The following is an 18421-nucleotide window of genomic DNA, read 5'->3' on the forward strand; positions in this document are numbered from 1 at the left end:
TGCTCACTCGACTTAGCGGGTGCGTATACGCAACTATTGTTATCCCAAGCCTCTAGAAAGTTCATGGTAATAAATACCATAAAAGGATTGTATGTTTACAACCGTCTGCCACAAGGAGCGTCGTCTAGCGCCTCCATATTTCAAAGGATTATGGACCAAGTTCTCCAAGGTTTGGAGAACGTTGTTTGTTATTTGGACGACGTTTTAATTTCGGGAAATAATTTGGAAGATTGCCAAAGAAAACTTTGTTTAGTACTGGAAAGATTGGCCAGAGCAAACATAAAAGTTAATTTGAAAAAGTGCAAATTTTTTGTGACGGAGTTGCCATACTTAGGACACATTCTGACGGATAAGGGTTTGTTGCCATGTCCGCAAAAAATTGATACTATTCGCGAAGCGAAAGCCCCACGAAATGTGTCAGAGCTCAAGGCGTTTTTAGGGTTATTGAATTATTATTCCAAATTTATTCCCAATCTTTCTTCCCGTATTCAGTGCCTTTACGGGTTGTTAAAGAAGAACGTAAGATTTATCTGGGCAGACGAGTGCGAACGGGTTTTTAACGATTGTAAAAGTTTTCTCCTCCGACCGTGTTTGTTGGAATATTTTGACCCCAAGAAACCAATTGTCATAACTACAGATGCATCTAGTTATGGTTTAGGAGGAGTGATGTCCCACGTGATAGATGATGAAGAACGGCCTATTTGTTTCACATCTTTTAGCCTAAACGATGCACAGAAGAAATATCCAATTTTACATTTAGAGGCATTGGCAGTTGTATGCACAGTAAAAAAATTTCACAAATTTGTTTTCGGGATGAAGTTTGTGATTTACACTGATCATAAACCTTTAATCGGGATTTTTGGCAAGGAAGGAAAGAACCAAATTTCAGTAACACGGCTACAGCGATATGTTATTGAGCTTTCTGTCTACGATTACGAAATCATTTATCGGCCTTCCTCAAAAATGGCAAATGCAGATTTTTGCTCCCGATTCCCACTTGCGCAACCTGTTCCCAAAACTTTGGATCGTGATTACATAAAGAGTTTAAATTTTACAGAAGACTTCCCTATTGATTACAAGGATATTGCCAAAGAAACAAAAAGGGATAAGTTTTTGATCGAAGTCCTATCTTACCTTAGAAAAGGTTGGCCAGATCGTCTAGATAGGAAATTCAGGGACATTTATTCACATCACCAAGAGCTTGAGGAAGTAGCGGGATGTTTATTGTTCCGAGATCGCGTAATCATCCCAGACATTTTAAAACTAAAGATTTTGAAGCTGCTACATAGGAACCATGGAGGTATAAGTAAAATAAAACAACTAGCTCGTAGAACTGTATATTGGTTTCGGATGAATAAGGATGTAGAAGAGTACGTTAGATCCTGCAGAACATGCAATGAAACGACTCCAATTACGAAACCAGCAGCGTACTCACAGTGGACTCCGGCAAAAAAACCGTTTAGCAGAGTTCATGCTGACTTCTTCTATCTGAACCATAAAACATTTCTGGTAATCGTAGACAGCTACACAAAGTGGATCGAGCTGGAATACATGAGGTTTAGCACGGATTGTAAACATGTCATCAAAGTTTTTCTCAACATATTCGCTAGGTATGGGTTACCTGATGTCCTAGTGACGGATGGCGGACCACCTTTTAACTCATTGGATTTTGTTGACTTTTTTATAAAACAAGGAGTGCATGTGATGAAAAGTCCGCCATATCACCCTGAAAGCAATGGACAGGCCGAGCGTATGGTTCGGTTAGTGAAGGACGTTTTTAAGAAATTTTTGATAGATCCTGAAATCAAGAAACTGGAGACTGAATTGCAAATTTCTTATTTCCTTTTGAATTATAGGAACACTTGTCTAGAGGACGATGGTCGTTTCCCATCTGAAAGACTCCTTTCATACAAACCCAAAACGCTATTGGATTTGATTAATCCCAAGTCTAATTTCAAACACAATTCAGAAGTAAGGCATGATGAAATTTCGCCCGCCAATTCAGCAACTACTGAAAGTTTTAATGATCAGTTCGTTGATCTTAGGTGCGGTGACCTGATCTACTACAAAAACGCTAACAGAAGTGATATAAGACGATGGTTACCAGCAACTTTTCTCAAACGAATTTCTACAACTATTTTTCAGATTTCGGTAGGTGGCAGGCTGATTGCGGCACACAGACAGCAGCTAAAAGTTTCTAATGCTTCTGGCCAGCAAACAGGTCCAAGTTTTGTTTTTAGTGGACAAAATATGCAGACCAATTCCAAGAACCGCAGAAAAGATGGCGATGGTGAAAATTCCGGAGACGTCTCCGAACAGGAGCCTGATTTTTATGGATTCCCGGCGGAATCTTTCATTTTTGGAGGAGAACCTTCGATCGAACAACAATTAAATTGTCATGAAAATAACCAGCAGTCAGATATAGTCAGAAGATCAAATCGAATCGCTAAGCAGAAGCGTAAACGGGATTTCTTGTACTATTAGCTCAAATTTAAAGTTTATAAATGAATTTGTTTAAAAGTTTTGAATTCAGATTTAAGTAAATAGGGGAATAGATTTCTTACTTAAAGTAGGAAGGAGTTGTTACGTTTGTGTTGAAGAATATGACGCTCAGAAGAGAGCCAGTCATTCGAAAGAGAGAAAAAGAGAATATAATCGCTATGCATGAAGCGAGTTCAGAAATAAAGATCATTATCAAATTGTACAGTAGACGAACTACTTGTGTATTCCTGTCAGCGCATACCACGTCCTACGAAGTTATCTGTTGCTGTTTCCCGCGGTAGTCCTCTTTGAGATATTTCAGGTCCCAAACACTCATTTACTGGTGGGTTATCCCTCAGGTTTGGGGGCAGTTTTTCACTAGTGGTCTATCCCCCACATGCTTGTTCATATGTCAGTGGCGTCATAATTCCAAATGTGGCCACAGTCCCAACTACAAATATATTTAAAATGACTGTTAAAGCGGGCGAAGCTTTGTTTTTAAGTGTTATGTCTGTTAGTCTGAGGTCTGAGGTCTTCCAATCAATGTTTCGTATGAGGTCATAGGGAACATGCATTAGTTCCGAAGGTCTTGAACGAGTGGTGATTGCAATTACAATCGGCAGGTAGTCACTACCGTTGGGTCACATATTACCTTCCACTTGCAATCTAACCGTAGTGATGTCGAGCATAGAATTATGTCCAGTGCATTTGCTTGCGCTGGTGGTCTAGCAATCCGAGTAATTTCCCCTGTGTTCAGAATTGTCATATTGAAGTTGTCACAAAAGTCTTTAATTGTCGAGGATCGATTATCGTCGTACCGACATCCCCACCCTGTACCGTGGGAGTTAAAGTCTCCAAGAAGCAGGCGGGTCGAGGGAAGGTGTTCAATCACGTTGGAGAGTCTTCGATATCCTATCATGGCTCTAGGAGGAATGTAAATAGAAGCAATGCAAAGATCTTTGCCTTTGACTGTTGTTTGACAAACGACAACTTCAATGCCTAGCGTCGAAGGGAGATTGATTCGATTGAAGGAGTAGCACTTTTTGATCCCTAAGAGTACCCCTCCATATGAGTCTTCTCGATCCAAGCGCATAATGTTAAAATCGTGGAAGTTGAGGTTTATGTTAGAAGTAAGCCATGCTTCACATAGGGAAAAGGCATCAGAATTATTGTAATCTAGCAAATGTTTTAATGAATCAATTTTGAAGAGTGCTGGGAACTCCTGGTTGTATCTGAATTTCTCAAATCCAGGAGGTATTATCTTCGGATTTGTAGCAGTTAATAAATTATTTTTATTTTGTACCCTTGTTTGTGGCAACCTAGGATCCTTACGAGGAAGTTCAGGAGAGTTACGTTGGCCTAGTAGAACAAGTCTGTACGACTTATCTTCAAAATTGTCATGAAAGAAAAACAATAGAAAATTTTTCGAATAGTTAATAAAATACCGAGATATTATGTCTATTTGTTATTCCCTATAAAATGAATTGAAAAGCATGAAAAAGCTAACGACCGCCTTCAATGAGTAGAAATTGATATTCAAATAGACTAGCAATTCAATTTCCGAAAGCAATACTCCCCATAACAGTTGTGAGTGCTAATCAAGTCGATCTGTTCGGTGCGCTGCCTCCGTATCTTGATCGTGTATGTGACGGTGAATAATGCACGAGATCGAGATCACACACCATGAATGATCAAAACGTTTTACCTGACGCCCATTTCGTACCTGTGGAATCCAGTCACTGTCTGGCGTTTTCCTTTGTTTTCGTTATGATTCTTCTGCTATAAAGCTCATATATTGACAGGAAATGGTTTGGTATTATTTTTGTTCTGTATTTTGTGAAGGAAAATGATTTAGGAACCAAACTCACTGTTTAAGAATACTGCATTGCTTGGTGAAGGTTTGTTAATCCCGCGTGTTATGTATATGTTATTCTTAGGCGTTACTAAACCTAAACTCTACTCTTTTATAAGATGATTAATAAAAAAAGATTATAACTACTAGAGGTCGCATGTCGCTGTTAACACTGAAAATTTATCATCTTGCCCTTACATATGCTAGGCCCATTAGTTTGACACATGTTGCCCGGGTTTACACCTGTCAAAGTAATGGGATACAATATGCTAGAGCGAGACCCCATGTTTCAGTCCGTGAATACATGGAGACAGTAGCGCTTTGCTCCCTCTAGTAGTTATAATTTCTTTTGATTAATACGATTTGTAAGGCAAACACTTGGGAAAACAAATTTGTACATTGCAGTATTCGAAGGGGATCGCCATGGAACTGCCACCTTAAATGATCATTAGAAGGCCAAATTAGGAATCTTATGGATTATTATGAAGAAACGTAGGTGATCTATGAGTACAATAAAGCAAATGAGTGTAGTCACGGGTACGGAAACTGTACACCCAGATGCTGACGAAGCCTCATTGTCTCATTACGGATGATCAGACTTACGTTAAAGCGGACTTACGGCATCTTCTGGGGCTACTGTTCTTCACCGCCCAGCACAAGTTTGATGTTCCAGAGGAAGTAAGGAAGCAAAAATTTTCAAATTTTGTCAATAAATGATTTGGCAAGCGATCTGCTCATGTGGCAAGCGATCTGCTCATGTGGCAAATGGAGTGTGCCGTTCGTGACTACCGTAACTATAAGACTATAATCGAAGAGGTCTACCTCAAGGAATATCTACAGAAGCATCTGTTTCCTGTGTCGAAGAAACACCAGGGCCCTACAATCTTCTGGCCGGACCTAGCTTCGTGCCACTATTCAAATGTTGTGCTGGAGTTGGTACGAAGCCAACGGGGTCACTTTCGTACCTAAGGACATGAACCCCCCAACGCACCGGAGCTAAAGCCCATCGAAAAATACAGGGCAATTAAGAAGCAGGCACTACGGAAGCATCCCAAGGAGGTCAAATCTGAAGAAGATATGAAGAAAAAATAGGTTACCGAAGAAACTGCAGCCAGATGTTGTGCAGAACCTAATGAGTTGAGTTAAGTGTAAGGTCTGAGTGTACGTTTATGGAATTGAAGTTGAATGAAATAAATAGCTTACTAATGGGTTATATTCAAGGTTATATTGCATTATCTGAAAGTTTGAAAAATATTGGAAAAGGAAGTAATTTTCTACAGCGTTTTTTACGTGATGCAATTTTATGTGGGACTCCCTTTACAGTTGTAATTCGCTGGTTGGACGCTTTTTAGGTGAATTTTAGTCGAACAATTGTCCAGTTAAAAATCATCCCAATGTCAAAATCTTATGTCAAATTCACTTTGGCAATCAAGCTGACAACGGTTAGAGATGCGAACAGATTCATTCAAAATACTAACTTCCCATTTTACTCAATATTTTGCTTCGGTCAGTCATTCCAACTAGCGAATCAAATTAATTACTTGGAAAGAGAGAGAGAGACTGAGGCACAACAAACGAATCTTAGCTGTACTTCCAAAGATTGTAATCGAAGTTTTCTCCGGAATTTGGAGGAATCTTTTTCACTATTTTAACGTTATCTTGCTAAAGATGCTAACAGAATCCTGTTCAAAGTTTTAGTGGAGCATTTTTATTTAGTTTTCAAGGTTCTAACTGAATCTTTTTCAGCATTCCGATAGATCCGACTAAGTATATTCTCGGGAATTGTATAGAGTGATTTTAAGGATGCAGGCTGTATGCTGCTCACGGTATTCTGGAGGAATTTTCCGTAGGACCTGGACGGAAAACTTTTCAAGTTTCTGAACTTTTGCTCACGATTATGAGTTGTTTTGGATTCCGACGGAATCGTGCTTATGTTTCTAATGAAGAAATGCCACATACTTTGATGAGAATCCTACTAGAAATTGTTGCAGAAATTAATTCTTAAATTCTATTAGTACTGCAATTTTTGTAGTATGTATTTGTCTTGAATTGAGGACCGTTTTCAGTCATATTTACGCTTTACGGACGACGGTGCGAATAGTCAATCGCAAAAGTTTCATCGCGTTTGTTATAAACCGTCATCTTTGAGAAAGTAACTGTTAAACTTATTGATTTACTATAATGACTTGAAGCAAACAACTTCCCGTCAACTAAGGAATGCTTACTGTATATCTGATTGTACAGGTTCAGTAACGTTAGTGATCAACGACATGGTTCGGATTTAATTTGAATATGTACACACTATCACCGTCAAAAATAGCCAAAAAGGAAGTCTTTTCTCATTGATGTCATACAATAGTGATGTATATTTTAAATGCATCCGAATCAATAGTATACATAAATTATTATATTTTAAGAACATAAATACTCGAAATCATATTTACATATGTTGCATAGTTCACACTTATCAAGCCACTTTTCGATTTGAATTTTGTTGTTCGACGGAGATTGTTTTATCTGCAGTTTATGGTTTGTTTTTATTTTGGTTATAATCTATTCATTGTTATTGTACTTATGCAAATAGGTTTCATATAGAAACCCGCTGCTGTATTTTTAGCTGTTAAAGCACATGGATCTGATTTGCATTTTTTTGTATATTCTAATACGCGCTAAAATTCGCCTCTCATGGTTTAAAAAAAATCTAGCTAATGTAATCCAGTTGATGGCTTTTATGTATATAAATACAAAGGTATATCCAGATCTAAATGTTCATTTGTAGAGATTCAAAACTCCCCCGCTGACACCTTCCTGTCGCTTAGTCACTTAGTTGAGCTTATCTTTGACGGCATCCTTGATCGAGTCGCCAGTTTTGTGCACAAACTCCGACAGCTCCGGGGCTTTGTCGTCGACGTTCAGCACTCCAAAGTAGATCCCGGCGGCAATGGCCGCCGCGAGCAGTATGCCCACAAACAGCAGCGAGATGAATACGCTCATGGCGCACTGGCAGCAGCTGGAAGTATGGAAAAGATGTTTAGAAGAAACAATTAGTTGAATTGTCGTTGAGGAAAGTTCTGAAGACAGCGCGAGCGGATTCGTTATACAGGTGTTTAAACAAATTTATTTGAATAGTGACGCAATATTGGCGTACGTGAACTAATTCAAACTTCTCGGTTGAGACAGCTCGGTTCTCGGTTTGTCGTGACCTGTTTTTGGGTATGGATTACGGGAACTGTAATATGGGTTGTGCGTGTTTAACGAATTTTTCATTGATGAAGACTTTTTATCCACTGGCTTTTGCTTTCATCGCATACATAAACAGCTACGTAATACCTCCTATTTTAACCATTTAATAGAAAGATTTGTGTTATAGGTACTATAAGGCTTAGTTTGACGAGACTGGAATACATATGAGTGTATGTGTGTTTGAAATGTGGATTGTGAACGAAATGTAGGAATAGTGCATTCTCCGCTGCTAAATTTATTGTGAATCATATTGTCGATTCCAAAGGTATATGTTAATAAGTGCTGTAAAGGAGAATGACCCTAAGATTAAAACCTCTATAATCGAATTTAAAAAATAGCTGTCACACGTGAAATACCCATACAAACTACCTCCAGCTTTATATCAAAACTATTAATATGGTTATCAAAATTCATAGAATTATACACTCAGGTTTTTTTTACGCGGGGGATAAAGGCCGCGTACATGAAAACCGCGCAAATTTCAAAATCCGCGTAAATGAAAACCGCGTAAATTTCAAAATCCGCGTAAATGAAAACCGCGTAAATTTCGAAATCCGCGTAAATGAAAACCACATAAATTTCAAAATCCGCGTAAATGAAGACCACTTAAATTTAAAAAATCGCGTTAAAGGGAACCTCGTTGATGGATACCGCGTAAATTCCAAAATCCGCGTAAATGAAAACCGCGTAAATTTCAAAAACCGCGTAAATGAAAACCGCGTAAATTTCAAAATCCGCGTAAATGAAAACCGCGTAAATTTCGAAATCCGCGTAAATGAAAACCACATAAATTTCAAAATCCGCGTAAATGAAGACCACTTAAATTTAAAAAATCGCGTTAAAGGGAACCTCGTTGATGGATACCGCGTAAATTCCAAAATCCGCGTAAATGAAAACCGCGTAAATTTCAAAAACCGCGTAAATGAAAACCGCGTAAATTTCAAAATCCGCGTAAATGAAAACCGCGTAAATTTCAAAATCCGCGTAAAAAAACCGCGTAAAAAAACTTGAGTGTATATAGAATTCATCAGTGGTCAACTAAAGCACCCTTCTTTTAATTAACCAGATTCGATAGTTTTCATTAACCAGATTCGATGGTTAGAACCTGGAGGAAGTGCTTAAATTAAGTATAAATAAACCTTATCAAATTTTAGTATTGCGTATCTTGATAATTGGTTGTCAGTCAATATATCACGGTCGACTTCAGACGTTTTCTGAAAACCCTGATTATTTCATTAAATAGAGAGTAACCGTAATCCAATATCAATTATAATACCTATATACTCATGCATATATGTGTTGGGAATCTTTGGATTTATATTTTTATATGTCAATTACTTTAGAAATATTTAGATTATAAAATAGATACTGCTTGTATTATCAGCCGATTGATTGTATTTTAAGACAGGCATGTAACAGCATCATTAGGTGGATTAATATTGGTTCTTTTGTTCTTTATACCCTTCTCTTATCGGTTCAATCATAATTCACTTCACAGTGCATGGATTAATTAGAATTGCATTCGCGCTGTTCTCGGCTACAGCGGTATTGGGGTTTCATTGACTGAGATAACAGATCGTGATAATTCGCGACCAATTCTCGACAAACATATGATTACGGCTTAAAAGTCAACTGTCAAAATTCTCGTTGAAAGGAAATTCCGGACAAACCGTTACTGGCTAAACACAGTTCATAGCAGTTAATGAAAGAGAAAACTTTTCTTTTTTGTTTACTACCAACATCTGTGATTGGCGAGTAACAGTTTGTCCAGAATTACCTTTAAAAATGAATTTTGACAGATGGCTTTTAAGCCGTAATCATATGTTTGTCGAGAATTTTTTCTGCTTCATGGATCGGTATTATATTAACTGACTTAAAAAAAACCTGCACAATGCCACTAATAATGCCGTGTGTTGGTTTAAATTGTTACTTAGTTTACGTGCCAGACAATGTTTAACAACTACTCCGGTAAAACTCCGGTAAATGAGTAGTTTAGGGGAAACCTGTGTGAGTTGAAACAGTCCATTGTTACCGAAACTATACAGTTAGGGAACTGGCAAAAATATTCTTTCTTTCGTGTATGTATAACATATTGTTGCTAAATCTCTAACGGTATGATTTCACTAGCAAAGGGCTCCTCAGTTTTGATCCTCCTCGGCTTCTTCTACTGAGTGTCCCACGTTCAGGAGCTCTAGTGTAAACGTCTCAGAATGGATTTCTTTACCCTCGCTTAATGTTTAAACCAGGTTTATCGCACCGGTATATTTGGTTGAAAATTTGAACAATGGTGAAGAAATCGGGCCTTAGACCACCAGACGCTCGGCCATATGTAATAAGTGACGACACTTCCGTAGGGGTAAATATCTATAGATCTTCTACAAAAGTGTCAAAGGAGAGTCTCGCGGACAAATAACTGCTATTTTACAATAGTTCAGAGATTATGACATGATCGACATGCGTAAAAACTATTAATGATAGTGAACAGAGACAACCTGTAAAACGTGGTGTTGATGACGTAAACGCTACCATTCGCCTTTAGAAACTATCACACATACGAGCACAGTGGTAGTTTTTGTCTTGACGTATGCTAGGATCTTCCTATATAAGCAGGGTTGCCACTATTTTTCAAAGAAAATCCGGCAGTTCAAATAAAAAAGTCTGGAAAAATCTGTTACTTGACAGCGAGCTCAAAGTCATCGAAATTTGGCATACATTTTGGTCTTCATAGAACATTAATCGATTTTTGTTTTGGAAAATATGACCCAGATTTCCAAAAATTGTGTGTAACAATCTCTATAATTTATAAATCTGGTAGAATGAGAGGTTCACCTTTCTGCTAAAGGCTTAAAAAAACTCTAGCTGTGCCAGATAAATCTGTCATAATGGCATTCCTTCTGGGGTTTAACGTAGAATTCAGAATATCTGGAAAAATCTGGCAAAATTTAAAAAATCTGGAAAAATGTTCAGTTAGGAAAAATCTGGAAGATTCCAGATAAATCTGGAATATTGGCAACGATGTATATAAGGGCTTTGGTTGGACTACACCGGTGTAGTGCACGAAAATGCTATTAGTAATGTTACAATGCAATGTTTTGTTATCGAAGGTTTTGTATACTACACAAGAGAACTATTACAAAACTTATCGCCCTGTTATAATTCAACGTTCGTTTTTACACTGAATCCGCACCGGTATACCATTGATTACTTTCTCTCAATATGGGTATAATCAGTCTATCTCTTTCGCTCGTCGCTCTGGTGCTGCACTAATGTCAAAACGAAAACGTTATTACACCAACTAACGTGAGAATTCCGCACATGTTTCTTGAGTGCATTAAGGGCGCGATAGTTTTCGTGCCACAAAATCAGCAATAGAAACTCTTGGAACTTGATTCTACACGGAAAAAAGACAATCTATAGAATTGTTACAGATATCAAGAAACAATGTAATGACAATTATTACGTGTTATAGAGAGCTCAATATTTTGATTATCCGTCAGAAGAGGAAATCTCGAGAACCAAGGAGCTTTTATTCTCAGGTGATACGATCCTCGAAATCGCCGATCAGCCATGTTGGTTCTAGAAATGACAGCTAACAACATTGTTTACTACATCCCCATGCATGTTTGCTTGGATTTCAGTATGTAAACAAAGTTGTACGCCGTCATTTTTCTAATCCGCAGCTTGCTGCACGCTTACCTCACTCCCCACCTAGTTACTGCCAGGTGATTCGTATCTTAGGGGAAAGAGGGTAACAGTGGAACTATGAAAGCGTATTGTTTTCATAGTTCCACTGTTACCCTCTTTCCCCCTCTAAGCACCTTGCTCGAGAACTGTGCAGCGTATGGGGCCTACTGTGATTATCTTTTACAAATTCATGCGATTTTTTCGACATTTTTACCAACGACACGACCTGAAACTTCATGCAATCTTCTGAAGAAAAAGTATCCGAGTAGTTTACCGTCAGTTACTAGTTCATTGTGTTACCCCTCGAAGCGGCAAAAAATAATTTCTTCAGCAACACTTCTTTGTTTGTTTGATCTTCTGTTGCTGTATAGCAACCATGTTATGTTTACAGCACAAGCAGTTTGTAAAAAGCGACTGGTTTAGGGTCTAGTTCTCGCAAATTTATTATTATTATTATGGCGTTTTCGTTTTTTCTTGGGGCTACACCGGCAGTGGCGTAGCCAGAAATTTGGTTTGGAGGGGGTTTTGACGTAAATCTTAGATTTTTCAAAAATGGTGGCTGGTCTATTGATGACATTTAATCTGTAACGTTGGAAACATTAGGTTCTCAATGTAATGAACAGATAATAAACATCTAAAATTATTATTTGAATATTTAATAAACTAGTCAGCATCAAACTTTTTTTTCTTCAATTTAAATATTTTGGTATGGAGGGGGTTTTAACCCCCGAAACCCCCCCTTGGCTGCGCCACTGTACACCGGTGTAGTGCAAAGAAAGAGATAGACTGATTACACCCAAGTTTGAATGAGTGTAGCACCGACTACACCGGTGTAGTGCACTGTCAAAAACGAATATGCCAATATGAATATAAGAATAGAAAGATTTGACTATCTGTCAACGTATGTTTTAAACAAAACGTACGTAGATAGAGAACGTAACTTTTCTCGAAGTTGGGAGTCGATTGCGTCGAGTTTCATTACGCCAACAAAGTTGAACTATGCAAAAAAGATAAGTTTCCGCAGTTGAACTATCGTGTAATATCACGCCATCAGTAATGCATGGTCAAATGGAGTAGTCAAACGAATCCTTGGCACATGCACTTCCGATTTCATCCAGTGCAAAATACAAAAGTTGGGAGGTGTTATTGTGATTATTATCATGCGTTAGTTTCCAGTTTTTATGCTAAGAGCTGGTCTTAATAGCTAAGTTCGAATGGTGGACTACAACCAGTTATTCATTTTTGATTGTAGGTATGATACTGTTCCTCTTTAAACAATGCTATGTGACCACTTAGATCACATTACCACGTTTAAATTCTGTTACGAACCTACTAGCTACGGATTACATTTTGTGGATGAATTTAAGAGAAATACAGGCAAATATATTTGTAGCCTTCAAATATTTCGTTACCTTCTCACTGGCTTTTTAGACACATTGGATTAAAACATGATACGCTGAAATTAATCATTTCTGCGAATTGATACTTTTTTATTTTTATCAAATGTAATTTGAAGCATGTTACTCATTTCTTCAATAATAGGGCCCCCAGATTTTAGTTATTTTTAAGTACATAACTTTAGAATGAGACATTGTTCACACAATCTAATTGCGCCATTCAATTCTGCACACATATGTACACCCTATTTACTTCATTTTTCTATTTTTCTTATTTTTTTTTAGTTTTTTTCCTATGTTTAAATTTTTTATCATATTGGATGGCTATTTTTATAATTCTTAATACAAAAAATCTCTGAATGCTCCTAAAAACCGATACTGACGTACAAGAGCAAAATGGAGAACGCCATTTTTCAACATCTTCATATTCTTAGAGAACAAGTCTATCTGGAACGATTCAGACCGTTTCGATGATTGGAAGGTATGCAATAACATGTTGGAAGGTTCTGCTAAACTATGATTTTAGCACTTATAGGTGTCTAGAGTTCATATGTTCTGTAACCTGATCATTTGGAATTGTTAAAAGGTTCTTTAATTTTACATTGTATCAAAAAATTGTCCGTACAGCATTTACTTCAATAATAAATCATTGGAAAAATGTGTTAGGCGAACGCTCCTTTCAGATTCGTTTTGTTTTGTTAAAATATTTCCGACCTTCAAAAAAGTAACGAAACCGACATCATAAAATTGTCTTTACACTTACGTTTGTTTCAAAACATTGTGAGGTAAACAAATATGTGTCAAACAGGCAGAAATTATTACTTGCATCGTGTCCTCTAGAATAACTTTCTGGTGATTTTTACAGCATTCTAGCTAAAATCCTTTTTTTAGTTTTTTCGGGTGATTTAAAGATTTTAGATAATTTTGTCGGTATAATGGCCGATTCTCACAGTTAAATTCCGCTGGCTATACGAAAACTGATTGTTGACTTAGAGGAAGATGGTAAAAGCCTGTCCGAAATTGCAGGAACTGTGAATCACCCACGATCTTCGGTGCAGTATGTACTTCAGAGCTTCAAGAAAATAAAATCTCTTGAGACTGCTCTGAGATGAGTTCGCAAACCGCAGCTTACAGATTGTCACATTCACATACTATGGCATTTTAAAAGTTAACCCCCAAACAATATATAATGCCATCCACGATAAAGGATATCGAGGATGCATCGCGCGTAAAAAAATCGTTAATTTCTGTTAAAAATATCAAAAAGCTGTTGGAATACTATGCTATATTTCACCCTCACCCTGTTGGAATACGCCCAAAAATATGTGGTAGAACCAGAGGATTTTTGGAACAACGTTCTATTCACGGATAAAAACAAATTCAATAATTTCTGGACTGACGGATTAGTTAGTGTGTGTCGCAAACCAAATACTGAGTTAAGTCCGAAAAATCTGCGGCCGACAGTAAAGCATGGCGGTGGTCATGCTATGGATTGGGGTGTATTCAGTGCAAGTGATTCTGGAAACTTGACATTTATGGAATCTTATGGATAGATTCATGCGCCATGTATCTTGACATTTTAAAGAACAATTTAAAAGAACGCTTTGTTCAGGATAATGATCCCAAGCTCCTATATCCTCCCCAAACACCGAACCTTAATCTCATAGAAAGTTTGCGGGATCATCTTGAGCGAAAAATCCGATTTAAAACAAGAACTAGTTGAACAAGGTTCTAATTGAAGAATGGCAGAAAATTTCACCTGAAACAACCCAAAAACTGGTTTCCTCGATGAAAAGACCTTTGCAGAGCACAATTGCAGCAAAAGGTGTTCATACCAGGTATTGATTTTATATTAAAAGTCAGTTCATTTGGATTTCTTGTCATGTACAGACAATTTTTTGACATTAATTTAAGAAGAGATATTTGTTTTATTAATTTTTATTACAGTTGAATGATTTTTTCCCATATTTAATGTCTTGGTAGAATCAAGGAGTTATTTGTGTTCATAAATAAATAAGAATTAAAACCTTAACTATTCTTTAACTTAGTGTGTTCAACGTACAACTGCACATGCGAGCAATCCATTTACGGACAATTTTTGATACACTGAGATATGTCGGATAGAAAAATGAAGCGCCAAGATTTTTCCCGATGTTATCAATTGAAAATAATTGGCTGGTTAAGAAAAGCGGGTCATTGCTGTACCAAATAGATATTCCTCACCAAATGAATATTATATTGTCGGCGAAAAAATAATATTGCTAGCAGAATTTTGATGGATCCGCAACAAGCGACAAATGCGCGAGCTCTCTTAATCTTTTTGCCAGCCATCAAGGCCAACAGTTTCTATTCCGGGATATCGTATTCCCCACACGCTTTCCAGTCTTTTTAGCGATAGCATACTATATCACGCTGACGTCATGCTAAGTGTTACGGTGGACATACTGACAAAACGAGATGAGACGATCGGCGGCGCCAGTCGGACTGGTCCCAGTGCCCATTTACGAGGGTGTGGCAGTAGATTTCCCACTCCGCTTTCACTGCTGCTAACACCATCGCGTGCATCAGTAAAAAATGCAGCAAATTTTGTAGAAATGTAATGTAGGTGAGTCATTATTATAGATTAAAACTGACACGATAGATAAAATTGTTATTCGTTCGTTTTTTATATGCATACTTCAGACCATCTTAACTCATAACAAGAGTTGATTATAGATTCAAAAAATCTACTAGTTTACGATAGAAACCATCACCTTTACATAGGTTTCACGTTCATCTCCTTACTCGGAAGTTATATTTAAGTGTGATTAAAATAGCTTAGAATCGTTTGAGAGGTTCAATTCTAAACTTCTAGCTCTGCCGTACTGAGGAATACAAAACAAGAGAGGTCAACAAACTATCCAACTTATTTTTTGCAACTAGCATCTCACGACGGTTTTCGGCAAGGTCAAATCCAACACGACGTGATTCTGTACAGCAATCTAGACAGTATGCGCATTGCCACCGCATCTGCGACTACACAGTTGGTTGAATGTGTTCAGAACTGGAACAGAATTGATTCTCAAATTTGAAAATGTTCAAATAGTTGATCAACATTTTCAAATCACTAACACGGTACAAAGCAGTTGACATCGAACGCATCGCTGCAGGGAGAAAGGACGAAAGGCTAATGAGCTTGTAAAGCAAATTCCGCAATAGAGAATGTTACAGAATGTTCACACATAAAATCTAGAACTCGTAGACCCTATATTTGCTGACTTTTGCAACCGAGGAATATTGCAGTGTTTATGGTTTCGAACTGTTGGTCCACTATAAGTGATACTTTTTAAAATGAACAGTACAGGTGAATATAGTTTATTATTTTGTATGCGTGAGCTTTTGTGACTAAGGACAGATCGATTGACATAGCATTGGCCTACTTTTGGCTGGCACTGTTAATTTAACCGACATTAAGCGTCCACCGTAAATGAACGATAGCAAGCATCTCGTACAGCGCTTTGTCGCATTCTACCATTATTTGCTTTTAGGTGAGCCCGAGGAGAGAATGTTTGCAGCTAATATCCTCATCTCACGGCACTTGATTTTATAACATCATGTAAACAGTCTTTTACTCGTTGAAATTTCCTTTCCTTCAATTGAGATCTTGAGCAGATTATTATACGAGCTGGTTTCTGTTTTACAAACTATGTGAGATTATTTGAATCAATTTGAATGATTTTTTTTTCGCTATTTAAAAAAAATATGTTGACGCAATAAAACAAAATTTTGTAGATTATTTTTATTAACATCAATTAAACCAATGCAGCCGATCAGCATTAACAATATAAGAATAAATCGTCAAACTCAACAATCCAAAGAATGGGATATTTGATGCGTAGAACATTCATCCCCTTTCCAAAGACGAAACATGTACCGGACGGAACACACCTATTATGATTAATATAACCTACTTACCAGCAGACAACGCTTCCAGCTATGCACTTGCACATTTTGGGTTTTTGAGGTGTTTGTTTGTATGAAAAAATGCAAATAGTTCGGTTACAACGTCTAATATTAGATTTTAGCACTAGTTTCCTGATCGAGTCAGTACTGTTTTTATTCAAAAGCAAAAATTCTAAAAAATAGGAAGAGGGTTGCGAGCGGACTACGCGAGTACGTACTATCTATCGAGGCGCCGACCGAACGATGAATGGAGCAAGGGAAGGTTGATGTAGACTAGAATCGGAAAAAACTTCGGTAAGGTATATACGCGTAATGCTCTTTGCGACTCCGTGTTTACACTTATACAACCATAAATGGATGAATACTGCCTGTTACTGGATGAATGTGCGAATTGCTTCGTCGAATCAAAAGTGTACCGAGCGATTGTGGGTACGGTAGGGCTTTGCTTATCCGGAAAAATATGTACCTATATGACCATGATTATGAGATATTTTATATTATCGGTTTTCATGAAAAAAATATTCATGCAACTAGTTCAAATGTTTTATTTAAGTTTTCAAAATGGAGTAATATTGCATCAGGTCGTTATTTGGAATATTGAGTAGACGCATGCTTATCAATCTTATTACAGGACAGATTCGATTATCCTAGGAAATGAACTCGACTGTTGGTAAACCAACAATCTGGAGACATCCCGACCAGGAGGAAATAACACAATTATAACTCATGCTGATATTTTGTTACGAAAAATTTCCTATCAAATTTTGTTATAAAGCAGAAACCGTTAGGTGTTAAAATAACAAAAATTCTAACAAAAAATTCTCTACGAATATCACATTTATAACAAACGTTGATAGCAATATAACACGATCATAACAACATGAGATAGCATAATTGACCCCAACATAGCCTGTATTACTTATTGTATAATATCAACGATTTTAGCGTGCGTGTCTAAAAATAGAATACGAGAAAAATAAAGCATACATTAAGGCGCTTTTTGCTTTGGGAGCAAAAAGCTTCATGCATCAAAAGCTTTTATAGCATTGCCAAATACTTGCATACTTGCTGGCAGATTGTTATTGTGAATATATGACATGCAGATTATTATTTGTCGATATTGCCGCTTTGAACCTGGGTATTCTGAGTTTGATGGGGAAGTTTCCTGCATGAACCAACGACGTTGTTTTCGACTGATGTTTAAAGTTAGCATAATTTTCCACGCTTCCGTCAAGGGCGAAACGATTATAGATGCAGAAGACGTTTCCAGAACACACACATTGAACTTTGCCCAAGCCTAAGTGCTCTTTGTTTTCCTGGTGCCATACGCTTTGTTTTTATGAAGTTTTACTCACCAATACAGCTATCTATATGACGATAGACTGAATAGCTTTATAATATCTTTTCAGATTAGGACAGAGGGGCTATTTTTAGATTCTAAATAGTGCGCTTTGGCGCTTCTCTTGTACGTTAACGTGTTTTACGTGGTTTTTAGAAATAATGTCGATGCGACATGGTAACATTGAGCGGATATTTTACGCACATTATTTTACGGAGAATACGAGAAATCTTATTTAGGATTCCGCATAGATTCAAAGCAACAAATGTGTTTTTAGGTTTCAAAATAAGTCTCTTTTGGGGATTTGTTATTGGCATTTTTGATATGGGAAAGACTAAACAAACCAGTACAATTATCTCGCACCCAATAAATTGCTAGAAATGCAAATCTTTCACAGAAGTTATATCTATCAACTGCGAATATAACAGATTTATGAGAAAATTCGAGAAATTGTTGATGTTTGTTCGATGGGACGGATTCTTG

At 37.3% G+C, this 18421-nt stretch overlaps 1 long non-coding RNA gene across 1 annotated transcript; it reads right to left on the bottom strand.

The window, feature by feature from the left end:
• Nucleotides 1-6718: 6718 nt before the first annotated feature.
• Nucleotides 6719-16857, bottom strand: LOC131690348 (uncharacterized). The gene is made up of 2 exons (XR_009305569.1): nt 16612-16857; nt 6719-7343 (listed from the first exon to the last, which is right to left on the bottom strand). It is a non-coding gene; the product is annotated as an uncharacterized LOC131690348 (long non-coding RNA).
• Between the last annotated feature and the right edge of the window lie 1564 nt (nt 16858-18421).

The sequence above is a fragment of the Topomyia yanbarensis genome, chromosome 3 (assembly GCF_030247195.1).
Source record: "Topomyia yanbarensis strain Yona2022 chromosome 3, ASM3024719v1, whole genome shotgun sequence".
NCBI classification, from domain to species: Eukaryota; Metazoa; Arthropoda; class Insecta; order Diptera; family Culicidae; genus Topomyia; species Topomyia yanbarensis.